This window comes from Stegodyphus dumicola, chromosome 9, assembly GCF_044657685.1.
Source record: "Stegodyphus dumicola isolate Sdum_Otavi_A_Nest chromosome 9, ASM4465768v1".
In the NCBI taxonomy this organism is placed as follows: Eukaryota; Metazoa; Arthropoda; class Arachnida; order Araneae; family Eresidae; genus Stegodyphus; species Stegodyphus dumicola.
This window is the reverse complement of record NC_140776.1, coordinates 148,439,777-148,457,825: the sequence shown is the minus strand read 5'-3', so window position 1 is coordinate 148,457,825 and position 18,049 is coordinate 148,439,777. Positions and strand designations below refer to the sequence as shown.

The 18,049-nt window shown below is 34.0% G+C and overlaps 1 protein-coding gene across 4 annotated transcripts in view; it reads right to left on the bottom strand.

The window, feature by feature from the left end:
- The window catches only part of LOC118185054 (zinc finger MIZ domain-containing protein 1-like), a 547,573-nt gene that overhangs the window by 247,821 nt on the left and 281,703 nt on the right, over positions 1-18,049 (bottom strand). The window contains exon 1 of one of the 4 annotated variants that reach the window (XM_085824221.1): positions 15,262-15,628. The exons of the other annotated variants lie outside the window; for them this stretch is intronic. The gene's annotated coding sequence lies outside the window, so the exon portion shown is untranslated. Of the gene's footprint in view, positions 1-15,261; positions 15,629-18,049 lie in introns of those variants that run through there. 4 annotated transcript variants of the gene reach the window in all.

Genomic DNA, 18,049 nt, shown 5'->3' with positions numbered 1-18,049 from the left:
TTAATACTATTCATGAATATTAAATAGAACAGCAATAATAAAAACAGGATGAAAGCAAAAAGTGTACATACATTAAGATTAAAATATTTTCCATATTTTAATTTAATTATAAAAAAATTCAGTCGTTTGATTAGCTTATTGATTAACCATTTGGTTTAAAGTAAAAATCTATGAAAAAGAAAAAACAAATAGACCTATTTATAAATAATATAATATTTTTATAAATATTCACAATCATTTTCTGCAATTTTAAAACTTAAGGCATTTATAATATAAAACATACGCTTAAATGATTTACTGGGATTTAACGCGCGCGAAGTTCGAAGTAAGATAAAGATTGAACATATGCAGCAGCCTGTTTTTTTACAAGCATACAAAATACTCAACTGGACTATTTTAAATGAGTACCTTCTGATAATGTAAATTTGTATCTAATTTACTCGCGAAATATATTCAGAAAATGTAATCGTAACACGAGTAGAAACTGAAAGCAGTTTCTCTCTTGAAAAGGTCCCGTATTGCGTCGCCACCTGTCGGGGAAAAATGGCATCGTTGTTGCAGTTCGTTTATCGATCAACCCGTGGAGGACCGAACGAACTCAGTTGATTTGCTGGTAGGGCAGGTAACCGAGGTCGGGCGCAAACATGCGAATCGAACCGCAATTTGCACTCAATGATGCATCGATTAAGATGCTGTGAACTTTCTCAAGAGTGCTTATCTAGAAAACTACACGGGAAAGATTACCAGAACAGCTGAAACTTAAAAGCAATGTGTGCGATCAACGTTATCAATCGATTCACAAGTGAAAATTAAAAGCACATTCGAAAAAAAAAATCTTTAGATAAAAAGGCCAATCTTCGATTTCTGTTCGTATTCTATGAAATATCTTTGTTAAAAGCTGTTACAAATTCCTTTACCTTATTTTATTTATTTATTTTTTCAAGCGAAATTTCAGTGCACAAACGGCAACACGCCATACTGCTCTTAAAAAAAAAAAAAAAAAAAAAAAAATAATGGCTAGAGAAGTAAAAATAACACTAAAAGTTGAAGTAAAGAAGTGAAGTATAAGAAAAGTAAAAAAACTTAACATTAACACTTAACTTGCATTTATTTTTTTCTCTGATACAGCAACAAATGGAAATATTCAAAAATACAAGAAACCGAGGGGGGGGGGGGAATGCTAAAACTGCATGAGCGCTGCTAAATATACAGCAGTAGAAGACTGTTACAAACAAATGCTAATATTTAAAACTTATTTTAGAAGGAGAGGAATGATATAAGAATTTCTGGAATAAAAGCATAAAAAAATGTTTGAGAAGTGTAATTGAAAGCATGTTCGTAAAATCTGGTTTGTGTACACTGTCGTATTTCGCTTTAGAACATTTTCCTACACTGTACACATAGAACTTTTTCATCTTATGTGTCGTCCCCATTAAACTAAAGCAATTTTTGCTTTATTAATGAAGTTCTAAATTTTCATCTACTAGTGTGAGAGACACACATGAGTTTGACAGATTGCATCAAATTAAAAATTGCATCTGTTTCAAATACCTGTATAGCACAAGCATTGCTAGGAAGGGTGCCTCTCTGGAGATTTACAATCTATGATATTACCAATCATCGAAAATTATTTCTAATTAATTAATTATTCATTAAACTTACTTCATAATAATATATATATTCAAAAATTGTTATTACTGCTTTGCTTGATAAATTATATATATATATATATATATATATATATATATATATATATATATTTTTTTTTTTTTTTTTTAAAAGATTACGAATCTTTTCAGCAGAAGGTTACGAATTTTCATACTTTTACACACACACACATAAAAAGAAAAGAAAACCTTTAGTTTTTTTTTCAAGCCAAAGGCGGTGTTTTTTTTTAACAACTTATATGCCAACCTTGACAAAAATGATATTCTGTATTTCACTGTGACTGATCTCCTTCTCTCTTCATAATAATAATCTAGCAAAAAATTTCAATTCTTGCGCCATAAGCATAGCACCATCTCTCGTGGCATAAAAATAATCTCGTGACTTGGTGTTTAGGAACTAAAATTTGCTCATGCAACTTGGGTTATTGATATTTTAGAATAGAAACTTCAAGTCCATTTCCTGTTCAAATCTTGGCTCATACGCATGCTAACCTTTGCAGAGAAGAAATGGTCGAAATAAAGAGCTTATTTCTTCAGCCGAGTTCTCTTAATTTGCTAGAATCCCTCTCTGTAGTAAATGATAGCACACATTACGATCGTAATGAAAGCAGAGTCGCTACCACTTTCAAGTGCCTGAATATGGCCACAGTGGACCGCATATCTATAGTTTATCTACTTTTTTCAATGTCTGGTTTTCAAATGAGGCCTCTCTTAAATTAAACAAACCGTACATATCGAACACGTCTTTAAAAGAAAAGGATTCCTTAAGGAAAGAACGGAGAATTCACCCAAGCACTCATTCCATTTCAGCACAGAGAATCAAGATAGAATTGAAATTATAGCTCGACGCACATAATCAATTATATATTGAGTAACTCTTCACAGACTTTAAAACAACACAAACAAAACAAAAGGGAGTCACTTTTTCTTTATTTAATTGGTAAAAATTGCAGTTTAAAAATGTTCCCGCCAATCGGCTATTAATACTGAAATTTACATCATTACCAACATCGGGAATATGCTGATTGGTCTTTTAATTACAAATTTGAGAAAAAGATGTAATTCACGCTATTTGTAAACATTCATTTGGCAAGTGTTTGATTATTTCACAAAGAGTGCGTTTTATTAAATAAATTGGGGTTTGGCAAAATGATGAAAGAGCTCGGAATACAGCTTCCGCTAAAAGATCTTCACCATCTTAAAATAGGACTTTTATGTAGGTATGTCAAACTACAGCAAAGTTCATGATTTCACACACTTGGACACGAGTCAGTTAATAACTATAATAAAAACAACAACAATAATAATCTCAATAAATTAAAATTAATTATATTAATCTGTGAATTAGTTTAAATGAAGGGTCTGGGTGTTCATCACACCACGGGAAGAGACAGTGGCACCTAAAGAGCCTCTAAATTTCGAACACTAATCCTGCAGTTGAACATTTGCCCCTCGATGCCCGAAATTTATCGAATTTGGTTATTTATTTATCATACCCCCCCCCCGAAATTTTTGCCTTTTTTGATCAGACGACTTCGATTTTTATATCATCGCAAACTATGCGCATTTTTGTTTCACACGAAGTATTTTCTAACTCCATATTTTAAAAATCGAATCTTTAAAAAAGAAATCCCAAAATGAGAAAATTATTTTTAAACAGTACATTATAAAAACAAAAATGAACAGAGAAATATATATGTGTGTGTGCGTGCGTATGGGTGTGATGAAAAAGATGTGGTAATGCTGATAGCGTAGAACGTAGAGCCATATTAATGAAGAAACTTAGCAGCTAAATAAGATTAAATATTAAACTTTATTTCAATTGCTATTTGCAGCCACAATTTATATGGCATTCTAAACGTGCCCATGCAAGAAGAGCATTTACATATTTGATACTGTTGCGATAGGAAGAGAGCAGAGCGAAATAGCGTCTTAACGGAAAGAGAGGCAGAAGCTAAAGTGCGCAATATAATCTAGTATGCAGGCTCACCACGAGAAGATTTTGGTTTAGGTTGCTTATTAAGAGTATAGTTTCAGTTCTCGAAACTTTGAGATCAGGTTCCGAATTACCTACGTCACAGTGTTATGGAAGTCATGAGGCATAGATTGATCTAAAAATGATGCAGTCAAGGGAAGGTTTTATTAAGAATTAAGTGTTATTGCTAGTTTCAATTTAATTTTGAGACTTATTTTTTATCTTACATGTAATAAAATATGTAAATATTTTGATGATTAGAGTGTGTGTGTGTGCGTGTGATTATGGCAAAACCTCGAGGGCTATCTGCCTAAGGGGAGGGATGCCTTCGTGGAGGACTTTCTAAGGGAAACTGGCTCGTATACACGTTACACATGGGGAAAACCACGAAAACGCTCATGCAGCCAGCCTGTTCGCGGGATTCGAACCTCGGACCGAACTACCAGTGTTCAGCGACTTTACCGCTCGGCCGCTGGTGGGCCCCTTTTGATGACTAGAAGATAGCTGCGTAGATACATAGGATGACATTCACAGACAGATATGGCCGAATTCAACATACTTTTATAGCTGAATAAAACAACTCTAGAAACGCAATATTGATTCACACATCAATATGGGTGCGATATGCATTCCACAATTTTATATGACTTATCACGTCTTTAAACAATGGACAAGACACAGAAGGAAAATGATACGCTCTATCAGAGCTAAAGGAAAGCGGGGGGGGGGGGAAGTGCGCATTTAACAGCAACGAGATATATAATTAACAATTTTATTAATTTGACAGGAAAAAAAATATGAGCACTTTGCATAATATGGCATGATTCAGATTAATTTTCAGATATTATAAACAGTTAGCAGTTTTAGGACAGGAAGAGGACGTAGCCAAATTAAAATTACAAATAAAAGGGGCTATTAACAAATTAAAGTTATTAGTTTTCTTTCATATTTTATATCTTATATCAATCTACCTATACATTTTTCTAAAAGGTTAAATTTTTATATTTTAACCTATATATTTCTGCGCATGTTAAAGCGAAGATATTTCTACTTCTGATAAATTTTGCTTCCCCGCTACATTTTAAAAATTAAATATTTAACATTTTTACTGAAGTTGCTTGAAATTTTTTTAAATATTCTTCGCTTTGGCACGCCTTGCTTAGCCGTTGGGAGCTGTCTATCTATGATATTAAGAAAAAATTCGTCAAGGTTGGAAATTTTGTATTTTACAATTTGGCAACAATATGCTTCTTTAAATGCAAATTTTGCCACATCGACGGGTGGCTGCGCAACCTAATTTTAATTCCGTGCTTACTCGTGTATCCTCCGTCTGTTCTTTGCTATTAATTTTAAATCAAGAGGTAAAAATTAAGCAGTGCATACTATTTTAATTAACTATTTTAAGTAAAAATTAAGCAGTGCATACAGTTTTACCGCTTTCCTTTCTGACTTTTAGCACTCATATTACCTTTTAGCGTCACAGACGCCGGGAGAAAAAGTAAAAATAAAAATATATAATAATCTCAGCTGGCGTTAATTAAAAACAAAGTAATCGTTTTTGAGTACATAAGCGTTAAGTAACTGTAATCGCCCCCTATCTTCCATTTTTCCAGATATTCCCAAGAAGTCTTAATTTAAGCGGAGAAATCCATTAAAACTTTCCCCACTAGCATTACTTTAAAGATATTTATAACACGATTTTAAACGGATTCTAATTTTTTTCCTTTTTAAATAAAAACGAAACAAATATACGAACTAACCACCACCGCGTGGAATAAAAGTTTGAAAGCAATTTAATACTAGGCCAGATTTTTCCATTTCTACTTTTTTCCTTCTCTTCAGGAACTCTACTAATACCTTTTTGCAAGCGATTAAAACTGCTTCTCCTTTTTACCCCCTTAAACGAGCAGTTTTGATTCGATTACGGGATCATAACGGAGAACTAGTAACCATGGTTACGCAGCGTATCCCGTAGAGTCCAGCCTCCGAACCGGCTACCAAAATGTCAAACCTCGAGGACACTTGGGACCACCTCCTCTCCTCCCCTGACACTCAACTTCCTGCTATCGTAAATGGACAGCATCGATTTCAGCAGGAAATTCGGGAGATGAAGTGGAGAAGGAAGAAGATGGAGATTAAAAAATAGATAAAAAGTGAAAATGTTAGCATCCGTGCGCAAGGAATATATTTTTAGAGACTTTCAGCGCATAACAAACTGGTAACTACTTTCAAACGTAATCGTCCAAAGGGCCACCGAAGGATTTAAGTATCATTAAATAAGATAAACTTGTATAATAGTCACAGGTTAAAAAATAAAAATAATAAAAAAAGCTGACAAAATGTTTATGAGTAATTCTGAATTGAGATTCTGTACTTTATATGGAAAATTTTTTTTTTCGATTTGAATATACTACCAATTTCAAAGTGTATAAATCCACGTGGAAGGAAAATTTTCAGCTTAATTTGCTGACTTATTTAATTTGCACGCAACCTGCCATTGCAGCAATGGTGTGGCTATTTAAGAGCAAGATGTATTTATATTTCATACAATTTTTAAAAACTGAGAATGCTCTCTTTTATTTCTCAAACATTTTATAAAAAAAAAAAAAAAAATTATTAGAAAAATCTGATCTTGTTATTCAGATCTCAATCTGATATTCGTTAAATTTCTTACGAAAAAAAAAAAAAAGCTGAATTTATGATTCACATATTATTAGTAACAGGGCTTAATTTCTAAAATTAGAAGGGGTTCATGGAACACTGTCAGAAAGGAAGTCAAAAAAAAAAAAAAAAAAAAAAAAAAAAAAAAACCTGAAAGGTTTCAGATTTTAAATTACGTCTAAAGGGACTATTTTTAACGTTTTGTGTGTTACCTTTATTTATTAAATATCATGTTCTTTGCACTTAAACCATAAAATTCAGTTTAATAGCAATGTCGCAAAATAATTTAAAAATGAGCATATCTTTAGAATTTCCGCTACACAGTTCCGCGCACTGGAGATAAAAAGGTCCCCCCCCCGTAGAGTGTTGCCATAGCTCGCTTTTAAATCGTCGAGTTTGTTACTCAAAAATTCGTTAAAGTTTTACAAAATATGAAATCGAAATTTCTTCAAATGTAATGGAGGACTCTAACATTTGGTGGCAACAGTTTGAAAAGTGAAACAGACATTGACAGTGAACGCAAAATCGCAAAACAAAAAGAATAGTCCTTCAAGGACAAAGCCCTTGTAGACTAATAACTCAAAATAAAACTAAAAAATTAATTCTGACTTTTTTCTGCATGCATTCGTGGCGTAACGTTAGCACACTCGGTGCGTATTCGATAGGTCCAGGTTCGAGTCCTGTCGAGGGCTTGCTCATTTTTCACGCCTCCAGCATCAAAATAACCTAATGATTCTACACAATAATAAAATTAAAAGAAATGTAAAGCGATAAATAGACATTTAATAAATTATTAAATAATTATAAAGAGTTAAATAAAAAACTTAAAGCCCGAACTTAAAGGTGGTGAATGACGATTCTTCACCACCAGGATTTTGCGATTGAGTTCCCTAAACCGCCCTTTAAAGCGGGGGTATATAAGGCATTCCCCCCGCCTTCTTAGCATGCCTTCGTGGTGTAGTGGTCAGCACACTCGGCGTGTACTCGAGAGGCATTGCATATTTTTCAACACGCAACGCAATTTTTTAAACGCAATTTCTACTCTTTCGTTGTTGGGAAATTCGGAAGGAAGACAGCACTAAAGATTACTGAGAAAGTTAACAAATGCAATAAGTCATCGAAATGTAACAACTTACAATTCGTGATTTCCTATAATTCTGCACCCTTGAATATGGGAAACAGTGGTGTATTCAGGCATGCCAAGAGATATTGAATTGACAGCGATCCTCAGTTACTTCCAATGGTATTCTTGTATTACATTTATATTATTTAATGTTCTTAAATGTACCTGTGAAGGATCAGAATCAAATCACACTGCAACGGTGAACTCATTGCATTCATACCCAAGTTTGTTAATAACATTTGGATTCACCTTGCGTTCCTTAAACTTTTGATGGTTACCAACGAGCTGAGCTCGCATTCCAGGTACGCACCGCAGTGGACGCAAACGAACACAACTCGCATTACAAATTTACGAGTGACAGATATCGCGCGTATTTGGGAAGAATGAATTACTTAATCTAGCATCCGTCAAAGGGTTAAAAGCTTTGGAACAATTCTATCGAACAGGCTGAGAAGTGGTTTACCACTTAAGAGGTCGCTCGAGGGCAGGAGAGACGATACTAAAAGAAGTGGTTGTAGGAACCGGTAATTCATCATAATAATGATATTGAAAGAAAAAGAAAACTTCTTTCAATTAAGCTTACACGGAACTTCCCATTATCCGTGGAAGGGAACGGACGGATATTCAGAAAACACAGATAAATTTCGCCCTGTTAATTCTAATTTAACGAACAAGTACAGTAAAAATAAACGCTTCAGATATGAATGGCATATTATGCACTGTTTTAACACGATTTATTAAAATAATAATAAAATTTCCATTAATTTTCAATTTTCTTTTGGAAAATATCTTTTATTTGTTGATAGCAATGTTGACATTCTTACACGCAAAATGGCACAGACGTCGCAAAGGTATTTGCACTTAAAACACTTGAATAAATTAAAACACATCAATAAATTCAAGCTTAGCTTACTAAACCATAACTGTATAGTTTGGCAATTTTTTAAATGTTCCACTGACCTGTCCTTGCCAACTTTGCTATTCCACGGACATAGTCTTAACTTTACAAGCCTAATACAAATTGTGGCAACTTCATCAGTCATTCTTTTACTAAGAAGGCCTATTGTTGTCTGCACTGACAAAATTTCCACACCGTCGTATTTTAATATCGAAAATTACCAGTCACGAAGCAAAATAAAGCAGTCTCTGGTGCTCAGAGCCATCAAAATTTATCAGATTAACTTTTTCTTCGTGTTCTTTAGCTCCTCTTGCAGCTTTCGTGTAGCTCCTCTTGAGAAGTCCAACAACAATATCTAGTACTGTCAAGATCTCACAGCCTTCACCGACCATATATTTCACTTCGTGCACACTTACGTTCACTTCATTTTCAAATCCTTAAACAGCAGAAATAATTTCAGCAAGATTTGGTATTTTAAACTTCGCATTCGCAGAACATTCCTAACAAAGTCGGGGATTAGTTTTTAAAAATCATAAATTACGGTTAATTTAAGCATCATTCCAGATCTTAGTAATGAGTTCTCTGCCCCCAAAATTGCAAATTCCTTTCAAAATATCACAAGCTTTTTACGTTTTAAGTGCAAATCTGGAACAAGGCTCAACGTAGTGACCATCGGTAAAACTGAATACACCTCGCGGGAAATTTGGAGCTCTTTTTGCATTATTTTAAGTACTCAGAATCAAGTTACACACCCTTGTGAGCAAGGGATATAGCAAAACGAATGCCAAGTTTTAGATAATTCTTTTCTTCATTCAGTAAATACATAAGGCATACATACATGGCTTTAATTTACGATGCGTATACATTCATTGCAATAAAAGCTTTCGCGCCAAGCAAGTGTTGTCGGAAACGAGCGAAATTTTATACATGTGAGTGCGACGCTGATATAAGTAAATGATTACCAAATCAAAGCACAAGGATAATTTATCACAGGAAAAATTACAAATCAATGGAGACTTATATACGGCGATACGAGCAGCCACTGAGGCATTCAAATCCCATATGGTGTCCTGCTTCATCTCATTTCACAGTTGCAGTAAGTACCACTAATTCGACCAAATGCATAGGCTGTCCAACTTAACCGTATCAGGTGGTCACATTACATGCTCGATAGGTGATACATCTGAGGATCGGTAAGGCAGGGTAGGTGTTCCTATGAAACTCTTTGTATGGCCGAGCTTTTTTTGTCAAAAATACCTCCTGGAAATCCTGCCGTTTATGGCAATGCATGTGGTTGACGGATGTCACAAACATACTTCTCGCCTATCACGGTGCCATGGATCAATATAAAAAATGATCGGGTGTCGTATGCGACGATACCTCACACCGTCATTCGAGCTGTGGGAACGGTGTGCCGTTATGAAGCGAAGGTAGAATTGAGGCATTTGCCAGGGGGCTTCCACACAAGTACACGGTTGTCATCACTGTCCAAATTCAATCTTGATTCGTTGCTAATTCGGCGTGGTTCTATTCGGTTGTGGTTAAATTCTGTCTAGAGCAACACCGCTTCAAACGGATTCCAGCGTGGGAGAATGTCACTGGTTACACACGAAAGAGGTGTCGCTTTCTGAACGATAATCAAGTATCGTTCAGAAAGGCGCCTACCGATGATATGCACATAGTCAGAGGCCACAAGTGCTGCTTGAGTCCGGATGGCAGACAGTGTTGCAGTTGGTGCTGTATGTGCGTGTTGGGTGATGTGATGGTCCTCTCGGCTACGATCTGCCGAGGGTCTCATCATCTACCCCTCTTCTGTCCAATGATCCCATCACCTCCTCACAGTAAAGTCAGAATGGCCTAGGTGATGGGTTACACCCGGCTTCTATCATTCCGACGATTCTTTCCTTCTTGAACTTTGATAACGCCTAATTAAAAAGCGTCGTTTTGTTCCTCTGTACAGGCAAAATTGACTTGCACTTATTCGATAGGGCTGCCTTTGTAGGTATTTTCTAGAGTAACAAAATTTACGCTTCAGTAGTCCTCGGAAACTAATTTTTTATGCAGTAGACCTATTGCAAATGCTCAGCTTAAAATTGTTTCAGGTGCTACATTATAATGTACACACCGAGATCAGCTTACAGTTTTTATATTTTAAATTTTTTTTAAACCTTCTGAAACTTTATTGAAACAACAGACTATAAGCCAAAGTTCCCCTTTCCCCTGTAATTTATTTTTGAACAGTATTTCTACAGGAATTATACCGCAGAATACTTTTACTTTAAAATTCTTATGCGAGGTTCTCATCTTTACGTACATGACTAATGATGCAATTTCAGTCTTTCATACTTTAATTTCTGACCAATATTCTTCTTTTCCATTAAGAGCAAAAAAACATCTTCGAATATTTCATGCCAAGAATAACACTATATCATTGTTAACGTTCGCTCCAGACGATATAGTTTTTAGTGCGGGTCGAAGGTACATGGCGCTCGATTGTGGACACTTAGCCGAGGATACATTTAGTGTCAGGTACACTTAGCCGACACGGTCATTTAGCTGACACGACCACTTAGCCAACAGGGCATTAAGTTGACAAGAAATTTAGCCAACAGCAGGTTTAATCGACAACACACTGACAACGTGTACATTTCGATGAAATTATGCGGCAATGTTTCAATAAATTTCTTCCATAATTATATGGAAAAAAAGCGTTTCTATGGTGAGCAATGAGAAGGTTTATGAACAAGTACTCCATTTTTGCTTTTATTTAATTAAAATAAAAGAATGAAACATAGAAAAACATAGAGAAGCAAAATCATTAACATAGAACACATAGAAAAGCAAAAACATTAACATAGAAAAGCAAAACATAGAAACATAGAATTACTTAACATAGAAAAGCAAAAAGGGATCAGATATAGGTCCCATTTCAGGACAAGGAAAGAAAATTTCAGCAGTGGGAGGAGCGAAAAGATTTTATGCGAAAACCAATCGGTGGAGAAAACCGAAAACGAATGTAGTTAAATCTGGCGATGGAAATAACAATGAAACGTGAAAAGACAAAGCTATAAGAATTTTGAAAGTCTTGAGAAGAAAGGAAAATTAGTGTCATTAACTAAAGAATAAAAACTTTTACTTACATGAAAAGGTTTTATAGAAATTCCATTTATTAAGGAAACTTTACAGATAATTTTTTGAAAATCCAAAGGCAAAATTATGATTAAGTGTCCAACTGTGATTACTCATCAAACATTTGTTTATTTCTCCTTTTTGAGTATGCAAGAACTTATGGAGAATCCCAGTATTTTGCAATTCATAGAAAAATTAAACAGCTGTCGGATAGATACGGATAAATTTTACTAAAACACTGACAGGAGACAACAGACCACTGGGTGAGCAACTGTGCTGCCATGAAAACTTTATTGTTCACTCAGTCGGACCACGTTTATTTGAGGTAATAATTTTGTATATATCAAAATCTATCTATTTTTTATTGATTTTGATATATAGAAAATTATTACTACTATAATTACTACGTCAATACTAAAACATTGACGCCATTTCCCCCCCCCCCCTAAATGAACACGTTGTCAGTAAACGTGGTGTCGTCTAAATGTGTTGTCGATTAAACGTGCTATTCGCTAAATGGCCTGTCACACACCCGACGTCGCTAGGTTGAAGTTTGGATCCTGGATAAGATTTAGACTTCATGATGGTAGTGTCTTTTTGGAATGGAGACACTTAAAGATCTGTCAATCCGAAAATCTTCACCTCAAAGGCTGGTGATAAATGAAATAGCAGACTTATACTTTCTACTCATACCATATTCAAACTTTGGCAGATAGCGCTATGTTCTTTACCTAAATAAAATAATGCAATCGAATCCCATTGTTAAATTGATTAAAAAAGTAAAACGTTTAAGTTTTATCAACTCCAGAAACAACTCTCATTTTAAATGAAAATGAGGCCCTATTTTTCAACGTTATACATGCCAGATGCATTAATAAAGTTAACAACTTCTCACGTCACTCCGTTCTAATTAAACTTGCTTTGATATAGTATTTTACACTTTTGTACTTTGACTGAAATATAACTCAGAAAACGAAAACTACGATGAAAAGAGTTATGAAAGCAAGAAGAGATTTTTCATACTGGAAGGAAAGAGATTTTCAATTATTAAAAATTATTGATTCTGAGGGGGAAAAGAATGATTTTTTCAGACATGAAACACAATTTTTTTTCGTTATGAGTATACACAACACATTTTCATAACAAATTAAACACACAATGCTAAAACAAAGTAAATAAAAAAAAAAAAAGGAAAGGGGAAAACAAAAAGAAAAGAGAGGAAAAGATCGGTTTTTTATAGTAAAAAACTGCTCCCAAAAAAGCAGTATATAAGTTTATTATCTCAAATATGTACAAATTATTGTACATAATAGAAATATGCATATAAAGATTGCTTAATACATATAATAAATAAAACACACAGAAAGCAGTCAGCAATTTAAAATACTTTTAAATACTTTACAACTGCTTCTGTAATTATATTCATGCCCCACTACTGCTACTAAATCCGAAGCGATATCATTTACACAGAAGAAATCAATTTTAATTCTTATTCCACACAAAGTAAAAGTTTCTGAATTATCGATCCATAACAGAATTCCCATTGACACATTGACTCCCGGTAAGTGACCGAATACACTGAATCAAAAATTTTTAAACCGATATTGAGAAATAATTATTATATTTTATATTATTCTCCCCTCTCAATCCAGGGAAAAGCGTATAATTGTGAGGTGACATCATAAAAAACCATGTATATGAATTTAGTATATCTACACGATATTTATAAGATTATATTTTAATAGCTTATATATTAAACCATTTTTAAACACTATTTTTTTACTAGCAGTAATTATCACTGCAGTTCTATTCTATTCAATATTTTAAATAAAATTTAGATCCTGAGTTTTTTTTTTTTTAATCGATCGTTTTTACTTTCTTTCTGCCTATTATAATACGTACGCAAATTATTACAGAATATCACATGTCGTTTTTTATTTTTTAGTTAATAGTTAGTTTCACATAAGCCTGGTATTAATATTAATTTATAATAAAAAGAAATTTGATTGTAATGCCTTATAATAATTACATAAAATATAATAATTTTTGCAATCCTGAAGGAGAATCTGTGCACCTCGAAACCAGAATCTTGAATTAGAATATTATTAATTTGACTTTTTGCATGATTTTAACGAATTTAACTCATATTTAAAAAGATTCATGAAACCAGTGCGTATGTTATATCCGCACTGATTATAACGAGCGTTTTTTATGATGGCGAGCAAGAGAAATTTAAATCCCTAAAGAAGTTTTGTTTTTTAAAGCCCAAAGGGGCGTTAGACTCAAAGGGCTATTAGTCTCAAAATGGCATTTTGCGTCATTTAACTCTTCACTTTTCACTTGATTCACTCTTCACTTGATTTTGCGTCATTTAACTCACTCGTTGATTCACTTTTCAAACTGTTGCCACCAAATATTATATTTAAAGAAACTAAATGATGAAGAATCTGCATGAATGCATAAATGTTTCTCGCACTGTGAAAAAACAACGGTACCTAGAGCCACCAAATTTTAAATAATGTAGTCTTGCAACTGAACATGGGTACTTGGAAGCCCGAATTCTGAATTTCGTATTTGTTTTATTATCTATCTGAAATTTTGTAAAACTTTAACGAATTTTTGATTAAGAAACTCAGCGATTCCAAAGCGAGCAATGGCAACACTGTACGGGGTGGGGATATATCTCCAGCGCGAGAGACTGTCTACCGAAAATGCTGTTTTTAAATATTTTGTGATACTGCTTTTGAATTTAATTTATATGTGGTTTAAGTGCGAAGATATTTAATTAATAAATGTATCACAGAAAACGTTACAAAAACCGCCCTTTTGGGCGTAATATAAAATCTGAAAACTTTCAGATTTCTTTTTTGGAAGATTGGTTACGAGAAGTTGGTTACGTAAACTTTTAATGCGTATTTTTTTTTTGTTTTATTTGTTATAATTTATTAGCATTATGTTATTTATTAATTTTCGGTGAATAAAAACATTTTATTGTTTAACAATTAAATATGAAGACTGATGACCTTATTTCTTTCTTTCAGATTTTCCCAATTATTCTTTCTATGTTGTTATATTTTTCAATATACACTGGCAGGATTGCTGTTACCTCACATAAGGTTTGTTTCATTTTGGGGGCTTTTGTTTTTACTGAAAAGTTTGATGATAACAAACGGAATAGTCATTCTGCAGCAATCACATATATTATTTTCGTACTAAAATAACTTTTTTTACCACTCTCTATATGCAATAAAACCTATGGACTCTATCTCAAAGACGTCGAAAATGATTAATAACGGAGTTTAATTATAATTAAAGGGCATATTGAATGGATTAAAGATCATGAGCATTGAATAACTTTGTACAGAACATTAGCACGAGTCCCAATTGGCTATATATAAATTATTTTATTACTTAATGTGTGTAATTTGAAAACATTAACTTAATTTTTAATTTTGTCAATAAATAAACCAAAAGTAGTAAATATAAATAAATCAAAATTAAATTTAATGGATTAAAATATTTAATTATCGAATTTAATTATCTATTTCAGCTTTTACAGATTCTGCATTATTTTCACAAATAAATTCAAAGATGGATAAAAGCACCAATACATTACGCGAAATATATAACTTTTATGAAGCGGGGGGATGTGTACTTCAAGAATCACCATCGCAAAAATGTGCAATAAACAAGAAGAAACACTCTTTATATACAAACAAAATACCGTTTACTTATAAACAAACATTGGAAGCAAAGTAAAAACAAACAAACCGGGGAATTTCATAAACTTTGTACAGATGTACCTTACCTGCATGTGAGATTCCTGAAGAGCGGCAAAGTTAAAGGAACTCCGCTGAAACGTCGAAGAGTGCATTCTAATCTCGCAGATCCCGCCATGCGCTGCATTCTTCAGAAATTCTACAAAACAGCACAGGTGCTACTCTAATCCAAAAAAGCCGAAAGGAAAAAAACAGCACTACTTTCACACACTTTCTTTTTTTTCTTTTCGGGGAAAAAAAAAAAAAAATACAGTCGCTCATTCAATGATCGACTATCCTTTCTACAGTCTGTATCGCGTACTTCTCTGAAACAACTACGCCATTCCAGCAGGATTCACAAGAGGCGGGAAAAAACAGACAAATAGTGATTGCTTAGAATTCGCGAATCTCGTATTCGGCGCTTCCATTTTTCGGAAGCAGACGAAAGACGACGCGAACGCGCTTTTCGATGGATCGTTCGAGGTACACTGCGCCCTCTGGCGCATAGAAATGGCAACATTCGTCCTCTTTCAACGGGGGGGGGAGGAGAAGTCTGTATCCTTTCGCATAAGAACTGACTCAAGCTGAATAACACTTGAGGAACTCTTACAGCTACTCGATTTCGCTCGCCTTATTCAATTTAATCCTTCCCGTGAAACATAATGGTTACATATATGAGTTACGAAGTCGGTACAAAGGGAAATAAATAGGAAGTAATAAATTTGTTACATATTTATTTCAGGGAAAGTGTAATAGCAGAATACCGCAATCATACAAAAGCCAAAACAAAATTCTGATAAGAAAATAATGTATATTTTTTTTAAAGAAAAACTGCTCATGCTCATTTTCTAGTATAACGAATTTTCGTGTATTACAATCAAAGTTGCTAATATTAGACGATTAGATGATTTAGGCATCGATAATTCCTTACGAATGCGTCAATGTATACGCTGGCTATTGACACAACTTTCCAGTTAAATGCATGGCAAGCACTTGATTCAAAGGATGGATAGTTTTCGACAGAAATAACTAACTCGCATTGACATCATACAACAAGAAACTTACGAAAATCGAAATTTAAACTAATTAAGCTGCTAGAATTGGAATTCAGTACTAAATCCAACGTTATGCCACCTCAGCCATTCGAGATTCTTAGCAAAACAAATTTATTTATTTGTGAGGTTTCTTTGATTTGAATAACCAGTTATTTTATGTTTTGAATCTTTACTGTCACTTCTCTTTGGCCATTTTCCCTCTTCCAATGAGTTTGCGTGTATTCCTAGTGAGGTTTTTGTGTTGGTTAAGTCACAATGTGGTCTACCTTTTCAAAGCCACGTTATTAGGTTTGCTGTTCTAAGATAAGTGTTCCAGGTTTCGGCCTTTCATTACACTTGCCGACAGTGAAATTCACGCCGGTCCAAGCCACTTTGCTCTGTGAAGCCTTTGATTACTAGTTACTCCAAGCATTTATGGCCAGGCTCTCGCCATAAATGCTGGCAGATTTGTAAGCAACAGAAGTGCCTTCTGTTCATCTTATTCAGTTTTAAATAAAGGGTGTTGTTTCACACTTTCTGTTGTACATCAGATATACTAATAAGTCGTTAAACGTATACCAAAAGGTTGGTCACAGTTTACAATACACAGTTAATGAAAGACTTTAAACATGATATTTTATTACGGTTTAAAATATGCAATCCTTTGCTTTCTATTGTACGTTCCCTCTAAACTTATAAAATGGTGCTTCAATCGTCCCCTCAACCATCTATAGAGAACTACCAACCTCTCCAGAGGACTTCTTGCTCGCCACCTATTTACAGTGCCACCATGTTGTACAGACACTCTACATTTACAAACATCCGTGGCTTCTCCGGGATTTGAAACCGGACCGTTCGGTACGGTAGTCAAGAGTCACTCACTACTGTCCTGGTGGAGCGGTCTGGTGCTACATAAAAATGATTGTGGAAATTATTTTGATTAATTGATGCATGGCGCTAGCGTTGCGTGTTAACGCGAAGCGACGTGCCTTCTGAATTTCCATAGACTCTCCACCGGCAGCTCGATAGATGGATGTCTGATGGTTCGCACACTATTTGATTAGGAACACTTCGGTTCCTATTTAAAAGATTTTGATTTTCGATTATGAAAGCATATAGATTTATTTGTCAACTGAACCACCATGTTTTGATTAATGATCTGTAAATATTGTACATATTAAACGTTACATTTTAAAGTGATTGATGTCGATTTATAGATCTTAGAATATTTTGAAACAATTATTTAAAATAACACAGAGGCTGAAATTCACATTAGCTTTTATTTACGTATCTGCAGAATTTAATATTTTTAAAAACTTTTTCAAAATGTGATAACACTAAAAAAGATTATTCTTTTTTTAAAAACCGATCTTTCGAACACCTATAATACTTTTAAATTTCACAGTTTACTAAGCAATGCATAGTATTAATTTGAAAAGTAAATGAAATAACTTGCATTTCAAATGCCACTAGATGAAGGACGCTGCGGTAAAGATGTTTAAAGTAAAGTGAAAAAATATAAAACTAAGCTGTAGGTAGTTCTAATGTCAACACTAGGACACTATGAGATTTAAAACATTCTCATAATATAATACAAGTTAAAACGCGTTTTCTGTGACAGATATTAACCCTTTCTGGCACGCTACCTTTTGTCGGAGTTTTGATAAAGAAAAGGAAAAAAAAAAAAAAAAAAAAGGTAGGCAGTCTAATTAGGCCTAGAGGAGTACACAAGTAAAATTTTGTGAAGATAGCACTTATCGTTTATTTCTGTAAGCACACTGATTGAATAGAGCTTCGAAAAGAG